Raw genomic sequence first — 13,328 nt, 5'->3', positions numbered from 1 at the left:
AGCTACACAGACAGAAGGAACATAGAACAAGTTGTGAATCTACTTGGAAAAGTGACCATGTTATTCAAACCCTTGTTTCTGCTTGATGTAAAGGGGAGAATGTTGCTCTCTGTGTGATGTTCCAGATGCTGTGAATGACATGGCACATTTTACAATGCAGCCATCAGTTTCACTGAGAATTTCTCTTATATGTGCTCTTGTATGTGCATAACACTTTTTCTATCAATGCCACTAGCACATACCCAGCTGAAGTGAAGACTTTGCTGCCCTGTTTTGATGAGGCATTAAAGTAGATGGAGATGATTAAATTACAGAGTAACAATTTGATTTAATGTTATGCATTTGAGTTTCTTCCAGAACAAAATAGTGAGGCCTCCAAAGAACAGGACAGGATTTGCACTGGTCTGCCCAGCAGAGGCCCACCAGAATTCAACCAGACTTCCAAAGCACCTGGTGGCTTCAGCTGGAACAGGCTTACCACTAGAATTACCAGAGCCTACGAAAAAACTCGTAGATCCGGCCCACCTTAAATCTGTTCACACCTCTCCGCCAGCGTCTTTTGTCCTCTAAATGTGCTGATAAAAGACAAGCTGCCAGCAGCCGGCTATTCCATCCCCCCACCGACTTAGAACGTGCACGAACTTCTCCCAGCTCATGCCTTGATTGATTATCTGGGAGTGACTGAACTGGAGTTTTGGAGTGGAACTAATAGATCGTTATTTGCAACACACGCATTTCATGTGTGCTCCATTTCTACAGTAATCTGTGTAAACACATTGTTAAAACAGAAACTTTTTCATATTTTAGTAATAAATGTTACAAAATGTAGGCATAAAGTATAGAATGTGTAAAGCCTGAGTTCCAAAGATCAAATAAACACTTTCACAAAAAGTTCAAGGGTGGTGTAGCGCGCTAAGATTTGCTTCTCAGTTCGCTTGGCTGTGCCTCACAGACCTGAGTTCGATTCCCCGCTGGGGATAAAGTGTTAGTTTTTTTTTCTTTTTTACCTCAAACGGATATAAAATTTATAAATTGGTATGCACGGTCAGTTAATGAGATCATTATATTTTCATGTGGGATGCTCCTTTTAAAATATTTTTTTAACAATTGAGACTGCAATTAACACGAACAACTATCCTTATAACTGTTATTTTTAAGATCCATAACACACAGACAGACAGAGCACTGCGTAATAGAGAGACAGACATGCAGAGAAGTCACTAGATATATAAATAAACAGGGAAGGCACATGTACTAAGTAACAGCACAAGTACAGACGCAAACTAAGTGTATATGTGTACTGTATAATATTAACAAAAAGAGCAGCTTACTACTGAAAACGGCAAATATAGGAGTGAGTGGGGATCGAACCGTGGACTCTTGATTACACTTGGTTTGCATCTGTACTTGTGCTGTTACTTAGAGAGTCGGATCGGGGGGAGGCGTGATGTTAGAGCGCGTGAGCTTATTCAGTGCAGCAGGAACAACGCACATGTTGATCTTTTTTTTCTTTCAGTACATGTGCCTTCCCTGTTTATTTATATATCTAGTGACTTCTCTGCATGTCTGTCTCTCTATTACGCAGTGCTCTGTCTGTCTGTGTGTTACGGATCTTAAAAATAACAGTTATAAGGACAGTTGTTCATGTTAATTGCAGTCTCAATTGTTAACAAATATATTTTAAAAGGAGCATCCCACATGAAAATATAACGATCTCATTAACTGACAGTGCATACCAATTTATAAATTTTATGTCCGTTTGAGGTAAAAAAGAAAAAAAAAAATAACACTTTATCCCCAGGGGGGAATCGAACTCAGGTCTGTGAGGAACAGCCAAGTGAACTGAGAAGCAAATCTTAGCGCGCTACACCACCCTTGAACCTTTTGTGAAAGTGTTTATTTGATCTTTGGAACTCAGGCTTTACACATTCTATGCTTTATGCCTACATTTTGTAACATTTATTACTAAAATATGAAAAAGTTTCTGTTTTAGCAATGTGTTTAAACAGATTACTGTAGAAACGTAACACACATGAAATGCGTGTGTTCCAAATAACGATCTATTATTTCCACTCTAAAACTCCAGTTCAGTCACTCCCAGATAATCAATCATGGCATGAGCTGGGAGAAGTTCGTGCACGTTCTAAGTCGGTGGGGGGATGGAATAGCCGGCTGCTGGCAGCTTGTCTTTTATCAGCACATTTAGAGGACAAAAGACGCTGGCGGAGAGGTGTGAACGGATTTAAGGTGGGCCGGATCTATGAGTTTTTTTGTAGGCTCTGGTAATTCTAGTGTTAAAAAACAACTAGAAATAACACAAAAATAAAGCAAAATCCCCACAAGGAGGAGGGTAATCGTCAACCTCCAGCTTGTGCACTACAAGGGCAAAATGGAATCTTTATAAATCAAATATATATTGCCAAAATAAAGAAATACAAAAGCTCAACAGAGCAAAAAGAAGCACAAACGAGTTGCCTAAAAGGCATACCACAGAAGAGTCCCTGTACACAGTGTAAAGTCACAATCTAAGAAAACAAGGCAGGAAAGTAAAAAAATAAAAATAAAAAGCAAAAATAGTGATAATTATAGACTCCAACCTACAACAACAAATGATCCCTACTGCTAAGCTGTCTCCTTCTGTTTAAATAGCCTGAGGGAGGGGCTTAGGAGTGGTAAAGTCAAGGTGACCCCGCCTCCAGGGGCTTCACCTATAAAGAAGAAGGAAGCTACATTTAAAGCGACAGTACATAATTACAACATCACATATGAAATCAACAGAAGTGTGAAACAGATGTGAAAAGTAATCATTCAGAATTAATTAAAACAACAATAAAATATAAAATGCACATCATTTGAACCCAACACATAACATTGAAGTGATTGGGTGCAACAACACCTTGCTCAGCACTCCTACAAGCCTGTCACCCACAGCACAATCAAGATGGACCTGCAGTAATACCCAACCAAATAACACGGTAGACTTGTAACATTTATTATATTTAGAGCCATAATTGCTGTTAATTGTTTACTCCTCTCTTACAATATATGTTTATGAAACACACATTCAGAATTTGAAGTTGATGGATAATCAAACAGACAAAAAGGAAAAAATATCTACTGTTGTTACCAAATCGTTACAAGTTGTCATGGTGCAATATAAGTAAAAATTCTTGGTTTGGTTTTTGTGCATGTTTTGTAACTTATCATTATATTTTTTGTCTTAGTCATTTGGCTTTGTTTTAAATCTTTTATCTTAGCCTTCCTTTTGATTTAATTATTTTGTGTTTTTGAATTGGTCTTTGCTAATGTGTTCTCTTAGTTTAATTATTTCCCCTCATATTCCCCAACTATGTAATTGGTATTCCCTTCATTAAGCAATTGTTTAACTGGTTTTGATGTTTCTGGAGTGAGGACCCTAATTAGAGAGCAGGCCTCAGTTGCTGTAATTAGACATTTTTGCAGCAGCTGAGGGATGTTGTGAAATCATAGTTCATGAAACTCAAAAAAGGCTGAAATTTAAAATCAGGCCTAAAAGCTAAAGATAGGTTTCAAAAATCAAAAGAAGCCCTGGCCTTAGAACTCAAACTCCATCATGTGGTTCAGGCTTGAGGTCTTTAATCTAAAAAGCCTAATTCCTAAAAATCCCAGTGGTTAAGGGGAACTGTCACATCCCCTATTTAATAAAGGCAAAAGCAATTCTAAAAACGTTTAGAATAAAGCTTATTAACCACACAAAAAAGAAAACAGCAAAATGCAAAAATGTTACCACAGAAAAGATAACTCAGAAATGAACAAAATTACAAAAACAACAACAATTTAATTTTTGTATAGCCCAAAATCGCACAAGAAGTGTCACAATGGGCTTTAACATGCCCTGTTTTTTTGACAGCCCCTCACCAGCCTTGACTTTCTAAGAAGACAAGAAAAAAACTCCCTTGTAGGGAAAAAATGGAAGAAATCTTACAAAAGGCAATTTAGAGAGAGACCCCCTTCCATGTATGCTTGGCATAGAATAGGTATCAAAAAATGGGGTAAATACAATACACAAAACAGAACACAAGTAATCCTCTCCACAGATCTAGATAGCCAATGCAGCTTTACCACCTCAGGAATAAAATAAAATGCACTAGTACAATAGTAATAGTACAAGCTACAAAGCAAAATGCTAGAAAGTACTGAATAGCACAAAATAAATTAAGGAAATGTATGTAGTATCAGCTACAGATTATATCACATGTGAGGATTCAGATTTGTTCAGAGTCCTGGAGACCTTGACCAACAAGCTGCCTCCCTCCTATTGGCCATTCCACAGCAGAGTCAGTTCTGGGCCAGCCAATCTGATGAAAGGACCTTTCTACCCAATGAGTCCAGTGGTCCTTTATCAGAGATGACTTTTCCATAGGCAGGCAAACAACTAGGTGAGTGTTAGTAGCAAATTGTAAACATGACTTGCTTTAGACCCTAACCCTAACCTCATCTTGACTCCAGACACTTTTGGGTACAGCATCATTCCCTTACCACCTCTAATCTTAACTCCCTTGGTTCATATTTAGAACCCGATCCCTGATGTTAATTGGTGGACTTTGAACCCTAATCTTAATTATTTTCCTTTTAGGTTATCTAATCTTAGACCTGGTGATACTATGGCTATTGGAGGTGACCTCTCCCTCCCCAACCCTAAGTTTAGTAACCTTTCCTGTTTCTTATTCAAATATAACCCTATCCCTGAGGTTAATTTGATTACCCCTAACCCTAATAGATCCCCTTTCATATGGTTTAATCTGGATCGTAACCCTATAAAAACAATTATTAAAGAGAATCTGCCCCTCCCCAACACTAACCTTAACAACCCCCCTTTTCCTTTGCCTAATCCTAATCTGGTCCCTGATGTTAATAGACTGACCTGTAACCCTAACCTTAATAATTCTTCTTTTATAGTGCCTAATCTTAATACTGTTTATAATAAAGATGATCTATTCTTCCCTACCCCTAACCTTAACAACACCCCTCCTTCTTGCCTAATTCTAACCTAATCTCTGAAGCTAAGGGATGGACCTTGAGCCCTAATCTTAATAATTCCCGGTCAATAGGATCTAATTTTAGTAATACAATAAACATTGGAGATGATCTGACCCTCCTTAACCCTAACCTTAACAATCCCCCTCAGTTTGGGCCTAATCCTAATCAAATCCCTGAGGTTAATTTGCTGACTCCTAGCCCTAATCTTAATAAACCTTCCCTCATATGGCCTAATTTTAGCCCTACCTCTAGGGATGGGTCAGATGATATAGAGGACCTGCCCATCCTCAATCCTGAATTTAACCAGACTTTATTATCAGGGTCCAATATGATTTCCAACTTGCAGTTTAATTCATTTACTTTGGATCTGGGTGTGTTCTCGGAGAAGGATAGTCTGTGGTTAATAAGGAGGGAGGAAGGTAATCAGTTTTGGGATCCTTTTAGAGTTTGGGATTGAGATGGGAGGTTCTTCACTTAAGGGAAAGGGAGGGGGTGTGGGAGTTGGATGATAAATGGACCTGTAATTTTATGTTTTCTCAAATAAAGACACATTTTTTTTGGCATACGATGATTGAATTAATTTTGAATTTAAATTTCAAAATAGAGGAGGAGATGAGGGCAGGGATTGAGTTGGATGGGACATGGAGGGATGGGGGCAGAGAGGAGCTATTTATAGGACACATATTGGGGGAGGGGAGAGTAGAACAGAATATTTTATTGGACTCTACGGGTTTGATCTCTTGTATAGGTTCACTTAACACAACACAACAGCAAAATAGATTGCCCATAGTTTTTACATTTTCAGATCCAGCACAAAATACAATTAGGATCTTACAACAGAATTTTAGAGATTGCCAATTGATCTTTTCACCTCTACGGGATTACAAATTAATAATAGCTTATAGGAGAAATTTAAATTTGAAGGATATGCTGATACATGCATCATGTGCCAACAAAAAGAAAAAGATGCATCCAGCTGTATGGGTTGTTCCATTTGTAAATAAAAAAATAATTAAAAACAAAATAACTCAAAAAGAGATGCCTATTTTTCAAAGTTTTCAGATTTATTGTAAGAATTGTGTTTATGCTATTTAGTGTAAAAATTGTGGAAGGAGTTATATTGGGGAAACAAAAAATTCCCTTAGAGAAAGATTTGTGCAACATTTAAGACTGATACAAAATCAAACAAAACAATCGGTTCTATATCAGCACTTTTCAGAAGCCTAGTAGGTTTCATTTTAGAAATTAAAGTTAAAACTTCCTGTTCTGTTACAGTACTAAAATTTCTAAAGTGTTGAATGCAAGGAGACACAGGGTTTGCCAGGTTAGTACGCGGTTTGCACTGTGATGTTTAGATCCGGGATCTTATATTTTTAATTTTCTCATTAAAGACGTTCATAAAATATGTACTGCTAATGTTTGTTCGAATTTTGCACTCTAGATCTGAACTCCCATTTGTTAAATTAACCACTGTTCTAAACATTACATGAGGATTATTATTGTTGTTATCTATTGTTTTAGAATAGTAGCCTGAGTGGGCTTTAAAGAGAGCTTTTTTATATTTTTTAACACTCTCTATCCATGCAATTTGAAAGACTCGCGGCTTTGCTGTTCACCATCTATTCTTCAGTTTTTGACACTCTAATTCAACATCTTGAGTGTTGTCATTAAACCAGAGTGAGTTTCTATGTGGTTTGATCACTTTTGTTTAAAGGGGAACCGCTGCATCCAAAACATCTCTCAAGGTCATATTATAATGTGATGTTAGCTGATCTAAATTGTTTTGCAAGATTACACTTGATTTACTCAAAGTATGCATAAATTTTGAAGCAGAATTACAATCTAGGTGTTGCTCAGTGTTTGTTTTAATCTGTGAATGTATTGGTGAGAGCAGAACCAAATCAAACGTAATTGAGTAGTGATCATTAATAACTTCGTTTAATGGAGTAATATTTAAATTTTGAATTTCAACTCTGGGTTATAATGAAATCTAATGTGTGGTTATTACAGTTAGTTGGACCTTTGACAATCTGACAAAAATCCTACTGAACTTAACAAATAAGTAAATCATTTGCTAAAAGTGTCAGTTTACACATCAGTGTGTACATTAATATCCTATCAACACCACACAATCATAATTTATAGCCAAATCAGATAAAAGGTGGCTAAAGTCAGTCATGAACAATGAATATGGCCCTGGTGGTCTGGAGACTAGCATTACAATTGTGTTGGAATATGTTTTAATATTTAAAATGAGTGCCTCAAAGGATGTGACGTCACCTAATTTTTAGAGGTGATTTGCATTTTGTCACAATTAACTTCTAAGGCCACCTCCTCAACCAGAATCTCTAGATTTGTGAAGGAATGTGTATTCATCTGGTGATACCACAGCTAGGGAAATGGTGTCAGATTTACTAAGCCAGGTTTCAGTGAGAAGATACATATCAGATTTTGTACTTAATATAATATTATTTACCAAAGCAGCTTAACTTCCAAGAGAGCAAATGTTTAATAAGCAGATTCAAAATTCCATAGATGTTTCTGAACTGGTGATATATTTTTTTTTGGATATTTGAACTAAGTTACTATTACAGGTACCCTGGTGGAGGATCTGGTTTTACCTCTTGGTCTAATTATACACCTTATGTTTTGGTTATCAAGTAATTTAATATTTGCATCATGACTAAATTTATAAGATGCCCCACAAGAAGGATTATGGGAAACTGCTACAGGATAGTAACAAGTGGGATAAACAACAGCCTGTGATTTATAGTCACAAGACTGTGGCCTGGATGGTGCACTAATCAGTCAGCCAGGCGGTTTTGCTGCCGTATTTTGGGATAAAACAAAAGATCCCCTCCAGTTAAGATGAAGACCATCTCTCTTGAAAAATCCAGACATCTCCCAAAAATTATCCCAATTGTTCTCAAAGGCTATGCTTTTATTTGCATACCAGGATTGTAGCCAGATGTGAAGGGAAAGCAATCTGCTATAAATCACATCCCCTCTATATATTCTTGGTAAGGGGCCAGACACAATGAAATTCCAACATTTTCCTTTTGGTTTGCTGCATAGAGAGATGAAGTTCCCCTTTAATACCAAAGGTTACTGTAAATAAATATCCTTAGTGCTGACAAGCAGAAATAAGTTAGATACTTCATCATCATCAAGAAGATATAATTAAGCCTCTATGTCAGATGTCAGGGTAGGGGTATGTACCGGGGTATTTTTCGTACGTGGATTACTCGTTTAGCCGGATGTAATTGTTGAAAATTTGGCATGATCCCGGATCTGTTGGTTTTTCGAAATTCTTGCTGGAAGTGCTGTCATAGAAACACATCCTAATCCTCAAACCTACTCGGAGCAGGTTTGTTCTATGTAAACAAGGATTAGCTCACACACTTAATCAGTGTCCGTGCGTGGAATTCATTCAATCATGGCTTCACCATTCATGAATGAGCGACCAATTGATATCGGTACACAAATTATAAGAAGAGAATTTCATATAGAGAGGGGTTTGCGCAATCGGCAAGATCTTTTATTGCTCCCGGAGGAAATTCTTTTAGAAAGATACCGCTTTAGCCGAGGGGGAATATTGTACCTTAAAAATGTATTAGGACCTTATATTCAAAGTCAAACTCGGCGAAGTCGGGCTCTCACAACCACACAGACAGTATGCATTGCTTTGAGGTTTTTTGCAAGTGGCACTTTTTTATATACTGTAGGCAATGTGGAAAATCTAACTAAAAGTGCAGTTTTCCAGGCAATTTGTAAAGTCTGTTTGGCTCTGAAATATTTCCTTCGGGTTTTCATAGTGTTTCCTGGACACCTGCGTGTGCAGACAATAAAAGAGGCATTTCATGCCATTGCAGGTAGGTAATACACAGGCTAAAACACCCACAGTTCCATGAAGAATCTCAATCAGCCTAACATTCTCATTACCAGGATTTCCAAATGTGATTGGGGCACATGGGACTGATCAGAGTGGAGTTTGATCAAACATTATTTGGAAAATGTACCTCTCCTCCCGATGAATAATCAGGCATAGTGTCTTCATCAAATATTTGACCTTTGTCAATATCTCGTTGGTCAGACACAGGTTCTAGGGATATGACATTCCCTGCAACTGACCCAAAAAAAAGAGGGCTATATGGAACCTATCTATGGCACACATGGAGGACAAATATATGCAATGACCATCCTTTATCTGAAATGAAGTGACCACTGCAGCCTGCCACTGGTTCTGAGGAGGAGCTTCCCCCTGGAATTCCCTCAGAAACAGGGCGATGGGCATTTTGCTGGAGAGCCAACTCTTCTGCAGGGGTTAGGTCTGGACCGCATGGACCTCCACCTATTTTTTGCTTGTCTCCCTTCTTATTAGCTTTAAAATTAATGTTCTTTACATTATATATGATTCTTTATGTCAACAATTCTTTAAATAGTTATATACCAATATTTACCAGTTTGAAGTATATTCTTGTACTTCACTTTAACCTGTTCCCATGTTCCCCTTGTGTGCACGTTTGATCTGGAATTATGACATATTAAATAATTAATCTGACACATAGGAAATGAAACGCTGCTTTCAGTAAGTACAATGCACACGCGTTTAATTTGTCGTCCACTTTTTGCCAGCTGTCTTTTCTGGTTTGGGCTGCTTTTGCAGTGTTACCCCTTGTGCATATTAAATCTTGAAATTCTTCATGTCCTTCAAATAAAAGGTCTTGCTCCGCTTGTGTGAGAAAAAAAATGCACCCGTTCTTTCGTTTTTTTGTTACTGCCTATCAAAGACTTGCTGATCATCTTTTCTAGACTCAATACATATGAGCTTTTCACTCAGCGCGGGCGCGCGCATTCATCTTGGATGATTAGATCCAGCTCGACTAATCTAATACACGGCTGCATTTGAAAAACCGACTTATCTTGGATGAGTTTCACTGGCATTAACTCATCCAAGATCAGGCATCTGATCTCGGATGAGTTAAGCAACGAACGGAAAATACCCCCCAGATGAAAACACAGAACAGTTTTTTATTTGTACATAAAGCCAGTTAAAGTATGCACAAATGTCTTTGTCCATGGAAAAAGCAAACAATAAAGCAATTCATCTGCCTTTATGCTTTTCTGTTACATTACCTCACCCAATACATCACATCATCTGACTCTTAATATGCATAATATGCATAGCTTCATCCAATTAATGAGTGCCACCAGTGTTTTCTGATTCCTTTTGACTCTTCCATTAATATTAATAATGCCTTGTAATAGGGGTGATCTGTGGACTCTTCTATTGATTTTAGTACCACTTCATTGGAGTGTAGTTTATTCCCACTTTCTAGAGGGGTGTTTGTTACTTACCTACTTCATTTTATCCTCAGCAACTATCTTGGTGGCTCCTCTAAGATGAGGCAAAAGATTCATGTGCCTAGGCTTAAAACTTCATTTAGGTTAACCCATTGGTTAAATTCAATTCTTATCTTTATGTTTAGTAATTTATTGTTATAACTTCATATACTGTAAGTCTATACTTGTACTACATTGTAATGTAATATAATGTATGTATCTGTATGTATTGATTAAAATTCTATCATTTTGGCTTTACTCCAGATTAACTTACTTGAGGATTTGATTAGTTTTCGGCTCTTCTTTTATGGTGCTTGTAAAAAGCTACATGCGTGTGTGAGATGCAGGTCTCATACTTCTGCTTTCTGCTGCTCTGTGCTGCCACTCACTACTGCTTTTTGCTTGTACTTGCTTTCAAGACGAAATCCAAAAAATCAGAATCAAAGACAACAGTACAAAGTTAATTTACCAAAGAATCCAAAATATAAACTTTTAAGAATTCTAGAAGAATCCCAAGTATGAAGCTGGACTGCATCAGCAGGAGCTAATGTGTGCTTTGGCATTTCAAGCCTTATAGAGGTCTACTGCAATAACAGCTCTATACTCAGGGAACCATCCTACCCCCTTTGGCTCAATGTACAAAATAAAAGGAAGATAACAAAGTCAAGTCAACGAGTTCCATTACATGACTTTGACTAATAGCTGTGATGGAATCAAAGAATGTGACGTTATAACTATGTTGGACATCATACATAGAAGCATCAATCGGTGTATACAACAACCTTTTCTAATCTCTTAGTGATTTTCCTTAAGTAGGCCATAGAGATTGTGGATTGTAGATTGTGTGCTTGGGTTACAACTTTATTTTGCCATTGACTTTCAAGTATGTTTCTTCCTTCCAATTTCTGGTTGCACTGTTATAATTAATCTCACAGTTTTGGCTCTCAGCTCTCCCTTGACCATCTGTTCTACCTTTGCTTATCATCTCCCAGTACTACCAGTGCTCATAATAATACTAAATAAAAAAATAATAGTAAAAGAAAAGAATTAAAAATGTATTTTGTAACAAAAATAAAAACAATTCACCGAAAGCAATAGGATAAACAACCAGAAGGTACATGATCTAAAGTGGGGTAAGCTTTGGATAAACCATCACAGGAGATTGTAAAAGGTTTCTCAGACACTCCTTGAGCAGATTGCCAGTAGATTCTGTCTGTGTCTTTGCTTTCCTTTCTTTTTGTGAATTATGAGGTCTCCTGTCCATTTCATGTACCTGTTGTTAGGTTCTTTGATTTTTGCTTTGGTTTAAACCTTGTTTTTGGAAAGTGATTTTAGGTATTTAATCTTCTAGATTCAGATATTGAACATCTAGGATTTTGTATTTTATTTTCCTTCTATCTAATGTTCCATAAATTCACTTTAATAACCATAATGTTTGTGTAGCCAGGTTTTTGAATTTTTTTTCTTCCTCACCCTACAATAATCATAACACTAGTACAATGCAGTTCTACTAACCCCAGTCCCCAATTTTTAAAAAAAGAGGCACTCAGACCCAGGACTTTGATAACCAGTGATCTATTCTAAAGACAATCACACAGAAATTTCAACATGGTATCCAATAATGGGATGGTTGAAGTGTCACCATCTCTTAGAGGCCAAAACAAGATGATGTAATATGCCACATGACTTCTGTGTCATAGCAACCTGTAAACAAAAAAGATTAAAAGATTAACACATAATGACAGTGAACATAGTTTAACAAGAAACAAAATGGCACAGGAATCATAAAAAAAATATGAATAACAATAAATCCAGTCCAACAACAACATAGCTGAGTAGTAAAAAACCCTCCAGAATCACTAAATTACATATCGCAGTGAGTGAATTCAGATGTGGGCTCTTATGCCCCCCTATACTAGCATATCCACATTACTAACCGAGAATGCTAAACCGGATGGACGCAGGGACATCCGGCCATGGGCCGTAGCCACAAAAAGACGTACTGCGCAGGCGCCCCAAGAAATGAGGTGCCGCGAGAGGCGGCCGCAACCACAGAAAAAAGGAGTGAGCACAGAAAAAAGGAGTCAAACGCAGGCGACGCACACAGCGCCGCACGAAAGCCATTGCACATGAAACTAGCACACAAAAAAAAAGAAGCCGCTCACGCCCCACAAATCCCACACCCACCTCCAAGCACCCCCCCCCCCCCCCCCACAAGCAGCGGACGGGACACACACAAAGAGGACGATTCAACAAGCCCCTGGCACACAAAAAAAAAGAACCCGCAAACCCCCCATAAGCAACGGACGGGACACACACAAAGAGGAGGATTCAACAAGCCCCTGGCACACAAAAAGAAAGAAGACGCTCGCACCCCACCAATCCCACCACCCCCTCTAAGCAACATCCCCCCCAGACGCCGGCAAAGCACACAGCGCCGCACGAATCCCATTGCACACGAAACGGGATGCACACAAAGAGGAGGATTCAACAAGCTCCTACCACACCAAAAAAAAGAAGCCGTGACCGCCACACCAAGCCCATTAGAGACGAAACGGGACAGACTACGGACATGGCACACGAAACGTTCACAACAACGACGATTCAGACCCACAAACACACTAACATCAATAAGAAGTGACACCCAAAGCCCGACCCACAAACACACTAACATCAATAAGTGACACCTAAAGCCCCATTTCTAAAGGAACCGTCCGCAGACACCTGCTAAACGATTGCGCCACTTAGCTGACAACGCGTTCAATAATGAGTCCACTATTGAGGAAAATTCATTGGGATTAATGAATGTCATTTGCAATCATTGTCATTCTCTTAACTTCCCTGAAGAAACAACTGGCAATACAAGTAATGAATTTACACGTTGTTGTCAAAAGGGTCAGATTAGACTGCCTCCTTTACATTCATATCCTGAATATCTACAGAAGCTTCTAACTAACGCAGTACCT

This window comes from Erpetoichthys calabaricus, chromosome 4 (assembly GCF_900747795.2).
Source record: "Erpetoichthys calabaricus chromosome 4, fErpCal1.3, whole genome shotgun sequence".
NCBI classification, from domain to species: domain Eukaryota; kingdom Metazoa; phylum Chordata; class Cladistia; order Polypteriformes; family Polypteridae; genus Erpetoichthys; species Erpetoichthys calabaricus.
This window is presented reverse-complemented; position numbering follows the sequence as displayed.